General features: G+C 47.0%; 1 protein-coding gene across 1 annotated transcript in view; it reads left to right on the forward strand.

Annotated features, from left to right (window-relative positions):
* Positions 1–1,421: 1,421 nt before the first annotated feature.
* The window catches only part of LOC112239876 (nuclear receptor coactivator 2-like), a 231,202-nt gene continuing 212,938 nt past the window's right edge, over positions 1,422–19,685 (forward strand). The window contains 1 exon segment of the mRNA XM_042298708.1: positions 1,422–1,609. The gene's annotated coding sequence lies outside the window, so the exon portion shown is untranslated.

Raw genomic sequence — 19,685 nt, forward strand, 5'->3', positions numbered from 1 at the left:
TCTAGAATTCTCTCTTGGTTCTTTCTGCTTTGTTCAGCTCTTCCCTTCTGCTCCATCCCAAATGGCACTGCATTCCCATAGGGCTTTGGTCAAAAGTAGTGAACTACACAGGCAATATAGGGTGTCATTTGGGACCTAACCTTCATCTACAGCAATGATCATTGCTGATATGTTTACTCCATGTTACTAATCAAACTATGTACAATCACTATTTATTATAAATAATAAATTAATGTACATTGTATATTAATTTCATTCAATGTTCTATTTATGAATGACTTTTATGGAAAAACCTTCTGATGAATAAACTAATGTGTAATAAGCACCTTTTAGGCCAATAACTCAATTTGTGTTTAGTCTACGTGTTAATGTAATTATTAATAAACAGGTTATAGGTTCAGCAATATGTTAGGCTATGGCTACTGTCAAGTTAGCCTATCAAAGAACTACGTCTTTGTATCCTATCCTCCCTTGATGAAACTAACTTCACGCTGTTTCTCCTTGCTATACCACACATTGGACAGGTTGTTGCTGCTTGGTTATGTCGAGGCAGGGCAGTGTTCCATACCAGAGAGAGAGAGACCCCGCTAATCCAGGTGCTCCTCTCTGTGGTAGTGTGTGTGTGTATGATAGTGTGTGTGTGTGTGGTAGTGTGTGTGTGTGGTGTGTGTGTGTGTGTGTGTGTGTGTATGGTAGTGTGTGTGTGTTGGTGTGTGTGTGTATGGTAGTGTGTGTGTGGTAGTGTGTGTGTATGGTAGTGTGTGTGTGTGTGTGGTAGTGTGTGTGTGGTAGTGTGTGTATGGTAGTGGTAGTGTGTGTGTGTGGTAGTGTGTGTATGGTAGTGTGTGTATGGTAGTGGTAGTGTGTGTGTGTGGTAGTGTGTGTATGGTAGTGGTAGTGTGTGTGTGGTAGTGGTAGTGTGTGTGTGTGCGTGCGTGTGGTAGTGTGTGTGTGTGCGTGTGGTAGTGTGTGTGTGTGTGTATGGTAGTGTGTGTGTGTGTGTGTGTGTATGGTAGTGTGTGTGTGGTAGTGTGTGTATGGTAGTGGTAGTGTGTGTGTGTGTGTATGGTAGTGTGTGTGTGTGTATGGTAGTGTGTGTGTGTGTGTGTGTATGGTAGTGTGTGTGTGTGTGTGTGTGTATGGTAGTGTGTGTGTATGGTAGTGTGTGTATGGTAGTGTGTGTGTGTGGTAGTGTGTGTATGGTAGTGGTAGTGTGTGTGTATGGTAGTGTGTGTGTGTGTGTGTGTGTATGGTAGTGTGTGTGTGTGTGTGTGTGTGTGTGTATGGTAGTGTGTGTGTGTGTGTGTGTGTATGGTAGTGTGTGTGTATGGTAGTGTGTGTATGGTAGTGTGTGTGTGTGGTAGTGTGTATGGTAGTGGTAGTGTGTGGTAGTGTGTGTGTGTGGTAGTGTGTGTGTGGTAGTGGTAGGCTTGTGGGGGAAGGCTTGTTAGCGAGATAAACAAGCAGCCAGCCAGCAGCACAGAGCAGTCGGAGGAACATGGCGGCAGCACAGTCAGCTAGCAGTATGTCTGTTTCCCCTCAACGGAAGGTCAGACCGGGTTTAACACACGGGATTTAACACAACACAAGCGACGGAAAGTTACAAGTCGTAAGTACACCTGTGGGCTTTGGTTGTTTTTGCTGTGTGCGTGTGTGTTTTTTTGGTGTGAATTTCGTGCCCACATTTCGTGAGTGATTCAATCTCGGTTGTGTGATGCAGTATTGATTAGCTTGGTTAGCCTGCTATGCGAGGCTGCCGACCACACTGCCAGCTACATAGACATGTTATACCTTCACACTTTACTGACTTCCTAAGTTGTTCCCGTGCAATTCTTGGCCCATTTTCACCAGTCGTTTTAAGGGCCTTGGCAGATATACAGTGCTTTTTGGGGGGTTTGTTTGTTGCATGTGTAACAAATGCATTGTGCACCGGGGAATATGTAGTATTTCTGACTGTGATTGTTGTTCAGAGACTGAAGTTCACCGATTTCAATCGCGCTGATCTTCCAAGACTAGAAACGATTTATCTATCTACACCAGTGGACACAATGTTTTCAGACACCCTCTCCGTGGCTAGTTAACTGTTTGTTTGGTTGTTCATCCTGAATCACCCTTACCTAACTATATAAATGACAAAAGGTAAACTAATTGGTTTTACGTAATTCTCCCTTATATCAGTGACTTTGAAGTCAGCTTTCTTTCTGCACGGTATATGGTTGCTTTGGTTGCTTTGATGCCAATGTCGCTCGGTGGCAAAGCTGCAACGTTACAACAGCGGTGTGCAACTGACAGACCTCCAGAGAAACACTGATGCTGAGTTCCTCTGGACTCTCACCAAGTCAGTCTAGTGATACATTTTGTGAAATATCCCCCCCTCTCAGACTGTTTCGTTTTGAAGGAATGTAACAAATTGCTTGTCTTTTCTCTCTCCGTGGGGGGCAGTAAATACCCCCCCTCTCCTTTTGTTGTCATACACACACAAAATGTGAACCAAAACTGTGCCTTGCTTATTAAATATCCGACTGATTAGCCATGGTAACAGTCCTAAAGGTGCTCGCTGTAAAATAGACTCTACCAGTAGATTGAAGAAAATAATATTTGACTTTACCAGTTTTGTTGGTGCTTTTGCCGGGATGGTGGTTGAGAACAAATATACACAGTGCTGAAAAGTGTTGTTTACTCAACTGTTTTGGCAGGCTCTGTCACTTGTATTTTCCATCTCCTAATGCGTTTCATGTGATGCACAATGTGGAAACATTAATTAATTTATTGAGCCTTTATTTAACTAGGCAAGGCAGTTAAGAACAAATTCTTATTTACCAATTTTGTGATACAGCCTGGATTCAAACCAGGGTGTCTGACACCTACATCACTGAGATCCAGTGCCTTAGACCGCCGCGCCACTTGGGAGTCCCGCCAATTGAAGCAGGTTCCCTCAAAATAAGTTGGAAGTGCTTTGTGAAATTTGCCAGCTGATCGCAGTGGGACAACTTTAGGCTGTAGTGGAAAAAGTACCCAATTGTCATACTTGAGTGAATGTATGCCTTAATAGAAAGTTACTCAAGTAAAAGTCACCCTGTAAAATACTACTTGAGTAAAAGTATTTTTGTTCTAAATATACTTAAGTATCAAAAGTAAAAGTGTAAATCATCTCAAATTCCTTATATTAAGCAAAGCAAACTGCACCATTTTCTTATTTATACATTTTATGGGATAGCCAGGTGCACACTCAGACATAATTAACAAACAAAGCTTTTGTGTTTAGTGAGTCCTCCAGATCAGAGGCAGTAGGGATGACCAGGGATGTTCTCTGTTTAGTGAGTCCTCCAGATCAGAGGCGGTAGTGATGACCAGGGATGTTCTCTGTTTAGTGAGTCCTCCAGATCAGAGGCAGTAGGGAGGACCAGGGATGTTCTCTGTTTAGTGAGTCTGCCAGACCAGAGGCAGTAGTGATGACCAGGGATGTTCTCTGTTTAGTGAGTCCTCCAGATCAGAGGCAGTAGGGAGGACCAGGGATGTTCTCTGTTTAGTGAGTCCTCCAGATCAGAGGCAGTAGGGATGACCAGGGATGTTCTCTGTTTAGTGAGTCCTCCAGATCAGAGGCAGTAGGGATGACCATGGATGTTCTCTGTTTAGTGAGTCCTCCAGATCAGAGGCAGTAGGGATGACCATGGATGTTCTCTGTTAAGTGATTCCTCCAGATCAGAGGCAGTAGGGAGGACCAGGGATGTTCTCTGTTTCGTGAGTCCTCCAGATCAGAGGCAGTAGGGAGGACCATGGATGTTCTCTGTTTAGTGAGTCCTCCAGATCAGAGGCAGTAGGGAGGACCATGGATGTTCTCTGTTTAGTGAGTCCTCCAGATCAGAGGCAGTAGGGATGACCAGGGATGTTCTCTGTTTAGTGAGTCCTCCAGATCAGAGGCAGTAGGGAGGACCAGGGATGTTCTCTGTTTAGTGAGTCCTCCAGATCAGAGGCGGTAGGGATGACCATGGATGTTCTCTGTTTAGTGAGTCCTCCAGATCAGAGGCAGTAGGGAGGACCATGGATGTTCTCTGTTTAGTGAGTCCTCCAGATCAGAGGCAGTAGGGAGGACCAGGGATGTTCTCTGTTTAGGTCGTCCTTTAAAGGGTTTTTACTTAAGTACTTCACACCACTGACTTTAGGCCTGTGCTTCGGTTAAGTGTTGTTGACATGCGTGAATTGCATCGGTATTTAACCGATATACAGGCCAGCATACTGAAAGCTGGTCTTAATAACACTATTCTGTGGACATTTTGTCTCAGATTATGTCCTACATAAGGACCAAAAAAACAACAGTGGACAACAGGTAAAGTACGTTCAAATGAAGTTTATTTAATATTCTTCCGTGTAATGGGAAGATGCAATGTGTGTAATACATGTTTAAGACGAGAGGAGTCTTCCACTCTCATCGAGCATGGTGGCGACACAGTAAAGACAGAATGCCTGTTAAAGAAGTAGCGGTCCTTGTACCTAGCATCGTGCATGGTGGCGACACAGTAAAGACAGAATGCCTGTTAAAGAAGTAGCGGTCCTTGTACCTAGCATCGTGCATGGTGGCGACACAGTAAAGAGAGAATGCCTGTTAAAGAAGTAGCGGTCCTTGTACCTAGCATCGTGCATGGTGGCGACACTGTAAGAGAGAATGCCTGTTAAAGAAGTAGCGGTCCTTGTACCTAGCATCGTGCATGGTGGCGACACAGTAAAGAGAGAATGCCTGTTAAAGAAGTAGCGGTCCTTGTACCTAGCATCGTGCATGGTGGCGACACTGTAAAGAGAGAATGCCTGTTAAAGAAGTAGCGGTCCTTGTACCTAGCATCGAGCATGGTGGCGACACAGTAAAGAGAAAATGCCTGTTAAAGAAGTAGCGGTCCTTGTACCTAGCATCGAGCATGGTGGCGACACAGTAAAGAGAGAATGCCTGTTAAAGAAGTAGCGGTCCTTGTACCTAGCATCGTGCATGGTGGCGACACTGTAAAAGAGAATGCCTGTTAAAGAAGTAGCGGTCCTTGTACCTAGCATCGTGCATGGTGGCGACACTGTAAAGAGAGAATGCCTGTTAAAGAAGTAGCGGTCCTTGTACCTAGCATCGTGCATGGTGGCGACACTGTAAAGATAGAATGCCTGTTAAAGAAGTAGTGGTCCTTGTACCTTGCTTCGAGCATGGTGGCGACACTGTAAAGAGAGAATGCCTGTTAAAGAAGTAGCGGTCCTTGTACCTAGCATCGAGCATGGTGGCGACACTGTAAAGAGAGAATGCCTGTTAAAGAAGTAGCGGTCCTTGTACCTAGCATCGAGCATGGTGGCGACACTGTAAAGAGAGAATGCCTGTTAAAGAAGTAGCGGTCCTTGTACCTAGCATCGTGCATGGTGGCGACACAGTAAAGAGAGAATGCCTGTTAAAGAAGTAGCGGTCCTTGTACCTAGCATCGAGCATGGTGGCGACACTGTAAAGAGAGAATGCCTGTTAAAGAAGTAGCGGTCCTTGTACCTAGCATCGTGCATGGTGGCGACACTGTAAAGAGAGAATGCCTGTTAAAGAAGTAGCGGTCCTTGTACCTAGCATCGAGCATGGTGGCGACACAGTAAAGACAGAATGCCTGTTAAAGAAGTAGCGGTCCTTGTACCTAGCATCGTGCATGGTGGCGACACTGTAAAGACAGAATGCCTGTTAAAGAAGTAGCGGTCCTTGTACCTAGCATCAAGCATGGTGGCGACACTGTAAAGAGAGAATGCCTGTTAAAGAAGTAGCGGTCCTTGTACCTAGCATCGTGCATGGTGGCGACACTGTAAAGAGAGAATGCCTGTTAAAGAAGTAGCGGTCCTTGTACCTAGCATCGTGCATGGTGGCGACACTGTAAAGAGAGAATGCCTGTTAAAGAAGTAGCGGTCCTTGTACCTAGCATCGTGCATGGTGGCGACACTGTAAAGAGAGAATGCCTGTTAAAGAAGTAGCGGTCCTTGTACCTAGCATCGAGCATGGTGGCGACACTGTAAAGAGAGAATGCCTGTTAAAGAAGTAGCGGTCCTTGTACCTAGAATCGTGCATGGTGGCGACACTGTAAAGAGAGAATGCCTGTTAAAGAAGTAGCGGTCCTTGTACCTAGCATCGAGCATGGTGGCGACATTGTAAAGAGAGAATGCCTGTTAAAGAAGTAGCGGTCCTTGTACCTAGCATCGTGCATGGTGGCGACACAGTAAAGACAGAATGCCTGTTAAAGAAGTAGCGGTCCTTGTACCTAGCATCGTGCATGGTGGCGACACAGTAAAGAGAGAATGCCTGTTAAAGAAGTAGCGGTCCTTGTACCTAGCATCGAGCATGGTGGCGACACTGTAAAGAGAGAATGCCTGTTAAAGAAGTAGCGGTCCTTGTACCTAGCATCGAGCATGGTGGCGACACAGTAAAGACAGAATGCCAATGAATCGCTTGTTCACAGTGTTGGTGGTTTTGTTGATCAGGCTTTTCAATGCCATGACAGTCTGCTGCAGACGCAGTCGATCAGCTTATTACTCCAGTCAGTTGTTTGAATGGAGCTTGCTAGTGTTTTCATGTTCGCAAAATGCCATTGAAATGACAGCAGCGGTATGACAACCAGCACATTCATGAGCATGAAATACGGCTTTCCTCAGTACAAAATCCTCGTCGACCCACTGTGCAGTCAGACTCCGCATGCTCATGGGGCTGATATCGCTGGTCCAAATGTCAGTCATGAAGCTATTAGCAGTGATGCTATCACTGTGTAACTCCGGTAGGGCAACATCTGAAAAATAGCGCCTACTTGGTAGTGTGTACCGATGCTCGACCAGTTGGCGAAAACCAACATCCACGACAGAGAACGGTTGATTGAAATCCATTATCTTGGCGTTAGTGGATTTCTCCTTTTGAGTTGTCTCGCTGAAATTTTCGTACTCTTTCAAATGACTGCTGGACTTGTTGACTGCTCGATCCACACAGCAGACATTGTGGACCAGGTTAGGAATGCTGTGTTGCACGTGTAGCGCCAAATATTACATGGCGTCACGTTATATAGGTATTATATATTATATATATTATATATATTATATAGGTATTATATATTATATATATTATATATATTATATAGGTATTATATATTATATATATTATATATATTATATAGGTATTATATATTATATATATTATATAGGTATTATATATTATATATATTATATAGGTATATATATATTATATATATTATATAGGTATTATATATTTATAGGTATTATATATATATATATATAGGTATTATATATTATATATATTATATTATATTATATATATTATATAGGTATTATATATTATATATACTATATAGGTATTATATATATATATTATATAGGTATATATATATATATATATATACTATATAGGTATTATATATATTATATATTATATATATATATATATATATATATTATATAGGTATTATATATATATATATTATATATATTGTATATTATATATATATATTATATATATTGTATAGGTATTATATATTATTTAGGTATTATATATATATTATGTAGGTATTATATATTATATAGGTATTATATATTATATATATTATGTAGGTATTATATATTATATATTATATATATTTATAGGTATTATATATTATATAGGTATTATATATTATATATATTTTATAGGTATTATATATTATATAGGTATTATATATTATATAGGTATTATATATTATATATATTATATAGGTATTATATATTATATATATTATATAGGTATTATATATATATATATATTATATAGGTATTATATATTATATATATTATATAGGTATTATATATTATATATACTATATAGGTATTATATATATTATATAGGTATTATATATTATATATATTATATAGGTATTATATATTATATATACTATATAGGTATTATATATATTATAGGTATTATATATTATATATACTATATAGGTATTATATATATTATATAGGTATTATATATTATATATATTATATAGGTATTATATATTATATAGGTATTGTATATTATATATATATATTATATATATTGTATAGGTATTATATATTATATATATTGTATAGGTATTATATATTATATATATTGTATAGGTATTATATATTATTTAGGTATTATATATATATTATGTAGGTATTATATATTATATAGGTATTATATATTATATATATTATGTAGGTATTATATATTATATATATTTTGTAGGTATTATATTATATAGGTATTATATATTATATAGGTATTATATATTATATAGGTATTATATATTATATATATTTTGTACTTATTATATATTATATAGGTATTATATATTATATAGGTATTATATATTATATATATTATGTAGGTATTATATATTATATAGGTTTTATATATTATATATATTATATAGGTATTATATATATATATATTATATATATTATATATTATATATTATATATATTATGTAGGTATTATATATTATATAGGTATTATATATTATATATATTATGTAGTTATTATATATATTATATAGGTATTATATATTATATATATTATGTAGGTATTATATATATTATATAGGTATTATATATTATATATATTATATAGGTATTATATATTATATATATTATATAGGTATTATATATTATATATATTATGTAGGTATTATATATTATGTAGGTATTATATATTATATAGGTATTATATATTATATATATTCTGTAGGTATTATATATTATATAGCTATTCACGGTAGCGTTGACATCGGTTTTTAACATCGGCTTTAAACTAGACATCGGGCCTATCCCGATGTTGGCATTTTTAGCTAATATCGTCCGATTTCGATATATTCATCGATATATTTTGATGTAATATGAAGGATGTTTCTAGAACCGTGTCGCGCAATTGAGAATCGAGTCACGTTTTAGATGGAGTATTTGTCTGTTTTTGGCTTCCAGAGGCAAGTCACCTTTAAACAGAACATGTAAGGTCCTTGGCCTAGAAAGAGTAACGTTAGGCTCCTCTAGTCCATTACTGGGCTAGGTATGGGTAAAAAAAAATCACACAAAAAAGATGGCTAATTAAAATCCATCTAGTCATGATTCCTGCATCTTCCCAGACCCTGTAACCAAAATACAGGTATCAGAGTCTGTGTGAATGGTTCTCTGCTTCCCCCCCTCCAGGTAAATTCATTAACACCTCTCTAATTTGAAATGCAAACAGCCCCATGTTCATTTAACGACCCCTCCTCTCCACCACACCTTCCAATTTGCCAGTTAATCACTGATTTGAATAAAAAGGGGCTGACCTGCAAGGTAAGTGGTCCAATACTAGGTCTGTTTAATAGAAGGTCGATTAAACTTTGTTATATTATATATATATATATATATAGAGAGAGAGAGAGATTTTTCTTACAGGTAACATTACCACATCTTCTGTCTGAAATGGGTACAAGGGAGTCAATAGTACTAGGTACAATTTAGGAGGATGAAGCGGGTTTTCGAAAGACCCCCGGCTAGGGTGTGTTGTTATAACGTGTATAGTGACAGTGGTGGATGTTCTCATGTCTCGCTGAACCTGTTTTACATCAAGGGCTGATTTTACATGGTACTGGGCACACCTCCCCTTTTCATGGAGTTGTGCAATTTCATTTTATTGATGTTTTTTTTTTGTTGGCTGCTGAGTCGGCCTACTTTCCGTGTTTTATATGAGACACTAGCCTCATGAATCCTTAGTATTGATTTTAATGAACATATCTGTAAGGTCCCTCAGTCGATCGGTGAATTTCATACACAGATTCAACCACAAAGACCAGGGAGGTTTTCCATTGCCTTGCAAAGAAGGGCACCTATTGGTAGATGGAGAAAAATCAAATCAGACAGACATTTAATATCCCTTTGAGCATGGTGAAGTTATTAATTACACTTTGGAATGCTATCTCAATACACCCAGTCACTACAAAGATACAGGCGTTCTTCCTAACTCAGGTCATATTGGTGTCCAAACTGTTCAGACACGACACGCAGAGGTTGACAGAAGATGGCTGTACCGACTTCAGACACGCGGCCTGTGAAGCTTGTAGGGGTCGTAGAGCAAAAATATTTTTTAGGCCAAACTGTTCGGATGCTACAGATGTTTTCGTGAGATTTTTTTGGGGGGGATGTCTCATGCTCTAGTTCTCCCACCTTTTCACCGCAGATGTGGAAGGGCGATATCGGCAGATGTGGTTTGAGACACAGCCCATGCAGAAACTCCACATAGAGTCTCTCTACCTTAAACAGACAGATTTTGATGGGGATTTTTTAGTATTATCTTAATTCTAGAGGGAAACCTGATTCAGTCACCTTTCAGCAGGACAATAATCTAAAACACAAGGCCAAATCTATACTGGAGTTGCTTACCAGGAAGACAGTGAATGTTCCTGAGTGTCCAAGTTACAGTTTTGACTTAAATCTACTTGGAAATCTATGGAAAGACCTGAAAAATAGTTGTCTAGCAATGATCAACAATGGATTTTGACAGAGCTTGAAGAATTTGGAAAGTAATAACGGGAGCTCAGTCGCTCAGCGTTGATGTTGTTTCTCAGTGAATGAATGTTTTCTGACGTGAACTACACTCCTGCTTGCTCACAGTCACCATGGTAACGTCCCAATCGGCACCCTATTCCCTACGTAGTGCACTACCGGCACCCTATTCCCTACGTAGTGCACTACTGGCACCCTATTCCCTACGTAGTGCACTACTGGCACCCTATTCCCTACGTAGTGCACTACTGGCACCCTATTCCCTACGTAGTGCACTACTGGCAGCCTATTCCCTACGTAGTGCACTACTGGCACCCTATTCCCTACGTAGTGCACTACTGGCACCCTATTCCCTACGTAGTGCACTACTTTAGACCAGGGACCGTAGGGAATAGGGTGCCATTTGTAATGCAGACACGGACTTCTCATCAGCGATGGGGTAGTCGCTGTGGGGTCAGTTATGGGTAGCGAGAGGGGAAACTGTGGGGATGGATTTATATTACAAACCCACTGGCTCCATGTCATCTACAAGACCCTGCTAGGTAAAGTCCCCCCTTATCTCAGCTCGCTGGTCACCATAGCATCTCCCACCTGTAGCACACGCTCCAGCAGGTATATCTCTCTAGTCACTCCCAAAACCAATTCTTTCTTTGGCCGCCTCTCCTTCCAGTTCTCTGCTGCCAATGACTGGAACGAACTACAAAAATCTCTGAAACTGGAAACACTTATCTCCCTCACTAGCTTTAAGCACCAACTGTCAGAGCAGCTCACAGATTACTGCACCTGTACATAGCCCACCTATAATTTAGCCCAAACAACTACCTCTTTCCCTACTGTATTTAATTAATTAATTTATTTTGCTCCTTTGCACCCCATTATTTTTATTTCTATTTTGCACATTCTTCCACTGCAAAACTACCATTCCAGTGTTTTACTTGCTATATTGTATTTACTTTGCCACCATGGCCTTTTTTTTGCCTTTACCTCCCTTCTCACCTCATTTGCTCACATCGTATATAGACTTGTTTATACTGTATTATTGACTGTATGTTTGTTTTACTCCATGTGTAACTCTGTGTCGTTGTTTGTGTCAAACTGCTATGCTTTATCTTGGCCAGGTCGCAATTGTAAATGAGAACTTGTTCTCAATTTGCCTACCTGGTTAAATAAAGGTGAAATAAATAAAATATCAGTATGTTTTAATGGCTTTTTGTCATCAAATGTCGTCAATGCTTTTCAGCAACGTGTAATAGGCTATTGGTTGACGGATTTGTGCCTGTATTTGGTTTGATACTAATCGAACAAAGCTCTCTAGCTAATAAGGGCATTAGTGTTTTTGTGCACTTTTCAACTTTTGAAATGCGTCTATGTTTTCTGAGAGCGTTCTCACCCTGGGTCATATTCATTAGTGCAAACCGTAGCAAAACACTGTACTGTGTGAGTACGGCCCAGGGACTCCATGCGGTGTGAGTACGGCCCAGGGACTGCACGCTGCGCTGTGTGAGTACTGCCCAGGGACTGCACGCTGCGCTGTGTGAGTACGGCCCAGGGACTGCACGCTGCGCTGTGTGAGTACGGCCCAGGGACTGCACGCTGCGCTGTGTGAGTACGGCCCAGGGACCCACGCTGCGCTGGGACTGCCCAGGGACTCCGCTGCGCTGTGTGAGCCCATGGACTCCACGCCGCACGGCCCAGGGACGCTGCGCTACGGCCCAAGGACTCCAGCCTGCGCTGTGTGAGTACGGCCCAGGGACTCCAGCCTGCGCTGTGTGAGTACGGCCCAGGGACTCCACGCTGCGCTGTGTGAGTACGGCCCAGGGACTCACGCTGCGCACGGCCCAGGGACTGCACGCTGCGCTGTGTGAGTACGGCCCAGGGACTGCACGCTGCGCTGTGTGAGTACGGCCCAGGGACTGCACGCTGCGCTGTGTGAGTACGGCCCAGGGACTGCACGCTGCGCTGTGTGAGTACGGCCCAGGACTGCACGCTGCGCTGTGTGAGTACGGCCCAGGGACTGCACGCTGCGCTGTGTGAGTACGGCCCAGGGACTGCACGCTGCGCTGTGTGAGTACGGCCCAGGGACTGCACGCTGCGCTGTGTGAGTACGGCCCAGGGACTGCACGCTGCGCTGTGTACGGCCCAGGGACTGCACGCTGCGCTGTGTGAGTACGGCCCAGGGACTCCACGCTGCGCTGTGTCAGTACGGCCCAGGGACTCCGCTGCGCTGTGTGAGTACGGCCCATGGACTCCACGCTGCGCTGTGTGAGTACGGCCCACGGCCCAAGGACTCCAGCCTGCGCTGTGTGAGTACGGCCCAGGGACTCCAGCCTGCGCTGTGTGAGTACGGCCCAGGGACTCCACGCTGCGCTGTGTGAGTACGGCCCAGGGACTCCATGCTGCGCTACGGCCCAGGGACTCCACGCTGCGCTGTGTGAGTACGGCCCAGGGACTGCACGCTGCGCTGTGTGAGTACGGCCCAGGGACTCCACGCTGCACTGTGTGAGTACGGCCCAGGGACTCCATGCGGTGTGAGTACGGCCCAGGGACTGCACGCTGCGCTGTGTGAGTACTGCCCAGGGACTGCACGCTGCGCTGTGTGAGTTCGGCCCAGGGACAGCACGCTGCGCTGTGTGAGTACGGCCCAGGGACTGCACGCTGCGCTGTGTGAGTACGGCCCAGGGACTGCACGCTGCGCTGTGTGAGTACGGCCCAGGGACTGCACGCTGCGCTGTGTGAGTACGGCCCAGGGACTCCACGCTGCGCTGTGTGAGTACGGCCCAGGGACTCCACGCTGCGCTGTGTGAGTACGGCCCAGGGACTCCACGCTGCGCTGTGTGAGTACGGCCCAGGGACTCCACGCTGCGCTGTGTGAGTACGGCCCAGGGACTCCACGCTGCGCTGTGTGAGTACGGCCCAGGGACTCCACGCTGCGCTGTGTGAGCACGGCCCAGGGACTCCACGCTGCGCTGTGTGAGTACGGCCCAGGGACTCCACCCTGTGTGAGTACGGCCCAGGGACTCCACGCTGTGTGAGTACGGCCCAGGGACTCCACGCTGTGTGAGTACGGCCCAGGGACTCCACGCTGTGTGAGTACGGCCCATGGACTCCACGCTGTGTGAGTACGGCCCAGGGACTCCACGCTGTGTGAGTACAGCCCAGGGACTCCACGCTGTGTGAGTACGGCCCAGGGACTCCACGCTGTGTGAGTACGGCCCAGGGACTCCGTGCTGTGTGAGTACGGCCCAGGGACTCCACGCTGTGTGAGTACGGCCCAGGGACTCCACGCTGTCTATACGGCCCAGGGACTGTGCTGTGTGAGTACGGCCCAGGGATTCCACGCTGCGCTGTGTGAGTCCGGCCCAGGGACTCCACGCTGTGTGTGTACGGCCCAGGGACTCCACGCTGTGTGAGTCTGGCTCAGGGACCCACGCTGTGGACGGCCCAGGGACTCTGTGCTGTGTGAGTACGGCCCAGGGACTCTATGCTGTGCTGTATGAGTACGGCCCAGGGACTCCATGCTGTGCTGTGTGAGTACGGCCCAGGGACTCCACGCTGTGTGAGTACGGCCCAGTCACTCCACACTATGCTGTGCTGTGTGTGTACGGCCCAGGGACTCCACGCTGTGTGAGTACGGCCCAGGGACTCCATGCTGTGTGAGTACGGCCCAGTCACTCAGCTTAGATGTTGTTTCTCAGTGAATGAATGTTTTCTGACGTGAACTACACTCCTGCTTGCTCACAGTCACCATGACAACGTCCCAATCGGCACCCTATTCCCTACGTAGTGCACTACTTTAGACCAGGGACCGTAGGGAATAGGGTGCCATTTGTAATACAGACACTGACTTCTCATCAGCGATGGGGTAGTCGCTGTGGGCTCAGTTATGGGTAGCGAGAGGGTAAACTGTGGGGATGGATTTATATCAGTACGTTTTAATGGCTTTTTGTCATCAAATGTCGTCAATGCTTTTCAGCAACGTGTAATAGGCTATTGGTTGATGGATTTGTGCCTGTATTTGGTTTGATACTAATCGAACAAAGCTCTCTAGCTAATAAGGGCATTAGCGTTTTTGTGCACTTTTCAACTTTTGAAATGCGTCTATGTTTTCTGAGAGCGTTCTCACCCTGGGTCATATTCATTAGTGCAAACCGTAGCAAAATGCTGTACTGTGTGGGTACGGCCCAGGGACTCCACACTGTGTGGGTACGGCCCAGGGACTCCACACTGTGTGGGTACGGCCCAGGGACGCCACACTGTGTGAGTACGGCCCAGGGACTCCACGCTGTGCTGTGTGAGTACGGCCCAGGGACTCCACGCTGCGCTGTGTGAGTACGGCCCAGGGACTCCACGCTGCGCTGTGTCAGTACGGCCCAGGGACTCCACGCTGTGCTGTGTGAGTACGGCCCAGGGACTCCATCCTGTGTGAGTACGGCCCAGGGACTCCACGCTGTGTGAGTAAGGCCCAGGGACTCCACGCTGTGTGGGTACGGCCCAGGGACTCCATGCTGCGCTGTGTGGGTACGGCCCAGGGACTCCACGCTGCGCTGTGTGAGTACGGCCCAGGGACTCCACGCTGCGCTGTGTGAGTACGGCCCAGGGACTCCACGCTGTGTGAGTACGACCCAGGGACTCCACGCTGTGTGAGTACGGCCCAGGGACTCCTCGCTGTGTGAGTACGGCCCAGGGACTCCACGCTGTGTGAGTACGGCCCAGGGACTCCACGCTGTGTGAGCACGGCCCAGGGACTCCACGCTGTGTGAGTCCGGCCCAGGGACTCCACACTATGCTGTGTGAGTACGGCCCAGGACTCCCAGGCTATGCTGTGTGAGTACGGCCCAGGGACTCCACGCTGCGCTGTGAGTCCGGCCCAGGGACTCCACGCTGTGTGAGTCCGGCCCAGGGACTCCACGCTGTGTGAGTACGGCCCAGGACTCCACGCTGTGTGAGCACGGCCCAGGGACTCCACGCTGTGTGAGTACGGCCCAGGGACTCCATGCTGTGTGAGCACGGCCCAGGGACTCAGTTTAGATGTTGAGTCAGTGAATTAATGTTTTCCCACGGAACTACCACGCTTGCTCACAGTCACCATGACAACGTCCCAGGGACTATTCCCACGCTGTGTGAGCACGGCACCCTATTCCCACGTAGGACTACTTTAGACCAGGGACGCCATTTGTGTGAGTGACTTCCATTTTAATGGCTTTTTGTCCAAATGGGACTTTTCCACAGGCTATTGTTGATGGAGTTTGTGCCCATTTGGTTTGACTAATCGAACAAAGCTCTCTAGCTAATAAGGGCATTGCTGCACTTTTCAACTTTTGAAATGATGTTTTCGGCCCACCCTGGGTCATATTCATTAGTGCCAACGTTAGCAAAATGCTGTACTGTGTGAGTACGGCCCAGGGACTCCACGCTGTGTGAGTTCGGCCCAGGGACTCCACGCTGTGTGAGTACGGCCCAGGGACTCCACGCTGTGTGAGTACGGCCCAGGGACTCCACGCTGTGTGAGTCGGCCCAGGGACTCCACGCTGCGCTGTGTGAGTACGGCCCAGGGACTCCACGCTGTGTGAGTGCGGCCCAGGAACTCCAGGCTGTGCTGTGTGAGTACGGCCCAGGGACTCCACGCTGCGCTGTGTGGGTACGGCCCAGGGACTCCCACGCTGTGTGAGTGCGGCCCAGGGACTCCACGCTGTGTGAGTACGGCCCAGGAACTCCATGCTGTGTGAGTATGGCCCAGGGACTCCACCCTGCGCTGTGTGAGTACGGCCCAGGGACTCCACCCTGCGCTGTGTGAGTACGGCCCAGGGACTCCACCCTGCGCTGTGTGAGTACGGCCCAGGGACTCCACCCTGCGCTGTGTGAGTACGGCCCAGGGACTCCACCCTGCGCTGTGTGAGTACGGCCCAGGGACTCCACGCTGCGCTGTGTGAGTACGGCCCAGGGACTCCACACTGCGCTGTGTGAGTACGGCCCAGGGACTCCACGCTGCGCCTGTGTGAGTACGGCCCAGGGACTCCACGCTGCGCTGTGTGAGTACGGCCCAGGGACTCCACGCTGCGCTGTGTGAGTACGGCCCAGGGACTCCACCCTGCGCTGTGTGAGTACGGCCCAGGGACTCCACCCTGCGCTGTGTGAGTACGGCCCAGGGACTCCACCAGGGACTCCACGCTGCGCTGTGTGAGTACGGCCCAGGGACTCCACCTGTGTGAGTACGGCCCAGGGACTCCATCCTGTGTGAGTACGGCCCAGGGACTCCACGCTGCGCTGTGTGAGTACGGCCCAGGGACTCCACGCTGCGCTGTGTGAGTACGGCCCAGGGACTCCACCCTGTGTGAGTACGGCCCAGGGACTCCACGCTGCGCTTTGTGAGTACGGCCCAGGGACTCCACGCTGCGCTGTGTGAGTACGGCCCAGGGACTCCACGCTGTGTGAGTACGGCCCAGGGACTCCACGCTGTGTGAGTACGGCCCAGGGACTCCACGCTGTGCTGTGTGAGTACTGCCCAGGGACTCCACGCTGTGCTGTGTGAGTACGGCCCAGGGACTCCACCGTGTGCTGTGTGAGTACAGCCCAGGGACTCCACGCTGCGCTGTGTGAGTACGGCCCAGGGACTCCACGTTGTGTGAGTACGGCCCAGGGACTCCACGCTGTGTGAGTACGGCCCAGGGACTCCACGCTGTGTGAGTACGGCCCAGGGACTCCACGCTGTGTGAGTACGGCCCAGGGACTCCACGCTGTGTGAGTACGGCCCAGGGACTCCACGCTGTGTGAGTACGGCCCAGGGACTCCACGCTGAGTGAGTCCGGCCCAGGGACTCCACACTGTGCTGTGTGAGTACGGCCCAGGGACTCCGTGCTGTGTGAGTACGGCCCAGGGATTCCACGCTGCGCTGTGTGAGTACGGCCCAGGGACTCCACGCTGTGTGAGTACGGCCCAGGGACTCCACGCTGTGTGAGTCCGGCCCAGGGACTCCACGCTGTGTGAGTACAGCCCAGGGACTCCATGCTGTGTGAGTCTGGCCCAGGGACTCCACGCTGTGTGAGTATGGCCCAGGGACCCCACGCTGTGTGAGTACGGCCCAGGGACCCCACGCTGTGTGAGTACGGCCCAGGGACCCCACGCTGTGTGAGTACGGCCCAGGGACCCCACGCTGTGTGAGTATGGCCCAGGGACCCCACGCTGTGTGAGTACGGCCCAGGGACCCCACGCTGTGTGAGTACGGCCCAGGGACCCCACGCTGTGTGAGTACGGCCCAGGGACCCCACGCTGTGTGAGTACGGCCCAGGGACTCCACGCTGCGCTGTGTGAGTACGGCCCATGGACTCCACCCACGGCCCATGGACTCCACGCTGCGCTGTGTGAGTACGGCCCAGGGACTCCACGCTGTGTGAGTACGGCCCAGGGACTCCACGCTGTGTGAGTACGGCCCAGGGACTCTACTGTAAGCCAGCGCAGACAAACAGCCAGTTGTTGTCAGTGAATGTCATGTGTATCAGACTTGCAGTGCTCCTCTAGAATCTCTGTCCCTAATATGTCCCTCACACACACACACACACACACACACACACACACACACACACACACACACACACACACACACACACACACACACACACACACACACACACCTAATGCTGGAACGCTGCCTGCCTGTGGAACCAGTCAGACTGTCTCTGTTACATCACTCTCTCTCTCGATCCACCTGATGTCACACCAGACGTGTGTGTCACGCTCAGGGCCAACCGTCAACCCGGGGGCTTCTAAGGCCAAGACACTTCAGCTCTTAAGAAAGCAGGATGTCAACTTGTTAAAACAATGGAAAGTAAGTGGAGAGGCTTGAACACGGTAGGATATCTAGCGAAGCTCTTGGTTCTCTGTGGGACATTTTTTATGTTCATGTAGAGCGTTTTTATTGGTGGGAATATGTAAATGACGCCAGCCCTTGAGGTTATGGACAGGGGCCTGGATTCGCTACACCTGGCCTGTTACGATGTTATAGTATCACCTTACAATACAAACACCTAATGCATTATAATGCTATAGGCCACTTTTATAACCTACAGTTGAAGTCGGAAGTTTACAAACGCCTGAAGGTACCGCTTCCATCTACAAAACAATAGTACGCAAGTATAAACACCATGGGACCACGCAGCCGTCATACCGCTCAGGATGGAGATGTGTTCTGTCTCCTAGAGATGACTGTATTTTGGTGCGAAAAGTGCAAATCAATTTCAGAACAGCAAAGGACCTTGTGAAGATGCTGGAGGAAACAGGTACAATAGTATCTATATGCACAGTAAAATGAGTCCTATATCGACATAACCTGAAAGGCCACTGAGCAATGAAGAAACCACGGCTCCAAAACCGCCATTAAAAAAGCCAGACTACGGTTTGCAACTGCACATGGGGACAAAGATTGTACTTTTGGGAGAAATGTCCTCTGGTCTGATGAAACAAAAATAGAACTGTTTGGCCATATTGACCATTGTTACGTTTGGAGGAAAAAAGGGGGGGGGGCTTGCAAGCCGAAGAACACCATCCCAACCGTGAAGCACGGGGGTGGCAGCATCATGTTGTAGGGGTGCTTTGCTGCAGGAGGGACTGGTGTACTTCACAATATAGATGGTATCATGAGGATGGAGAATTATGTGGATATATGGAAGCAACATCTCAAGACATCAGTCAGGAAGTTAAAGCTTGGTCGCAAATGGGTCTTTCCAATGGACAATGTCCCCAAGCATTCTTCCAAAGTTGTGGCAAAATGGCTTAAGGGCACCAAAGTCAAGGTATTGGAGTGGCCATCACAAAGCCCTGACCTCAATCCTATAGAACATTTGTTGGCAATACTGAAAAAGCGTGTGCGAGCAAGGAGGCCTACAAACCTGACTCTGTCAGGAGGCCTACAAACCTGACTCTGTCAGGAGGCCTTACACCAGCTCTGTCAGGAGGAAAGGGCCAAAATTCACCCAACTTATTGTGGGAAGCTTGTGAAAGGCTACCCAAAACGTTTGAACCAAGTTAAACAATTTAAAGGCAATGCTACCAAATACTAATTGAGTGTATGTAAACTTCTGACCCACTGGGAATGTGATGAAAGAAATAAAAGCTTGAAATAAATCATTCTCTCTACTCACATT

The sequence above is a fragment of the Oncorhynchus tshawytscha genome, linkage group LG16, assembly GCF_018296145.1.
Source record: "Oncorhynchus tshawytscha isolate Ot180627B linkage group LG16, Otsh_v2.0, whole genome shotgun sequence".
Classification (NCBI taxonomy): domain Eukaryota; kingdom Metazoa; phylum Chordata; class Actinopteri; order Salmoniformes; family Salmonidae; genus Oncorhynchus; species Oncorhynchus tshawytscha.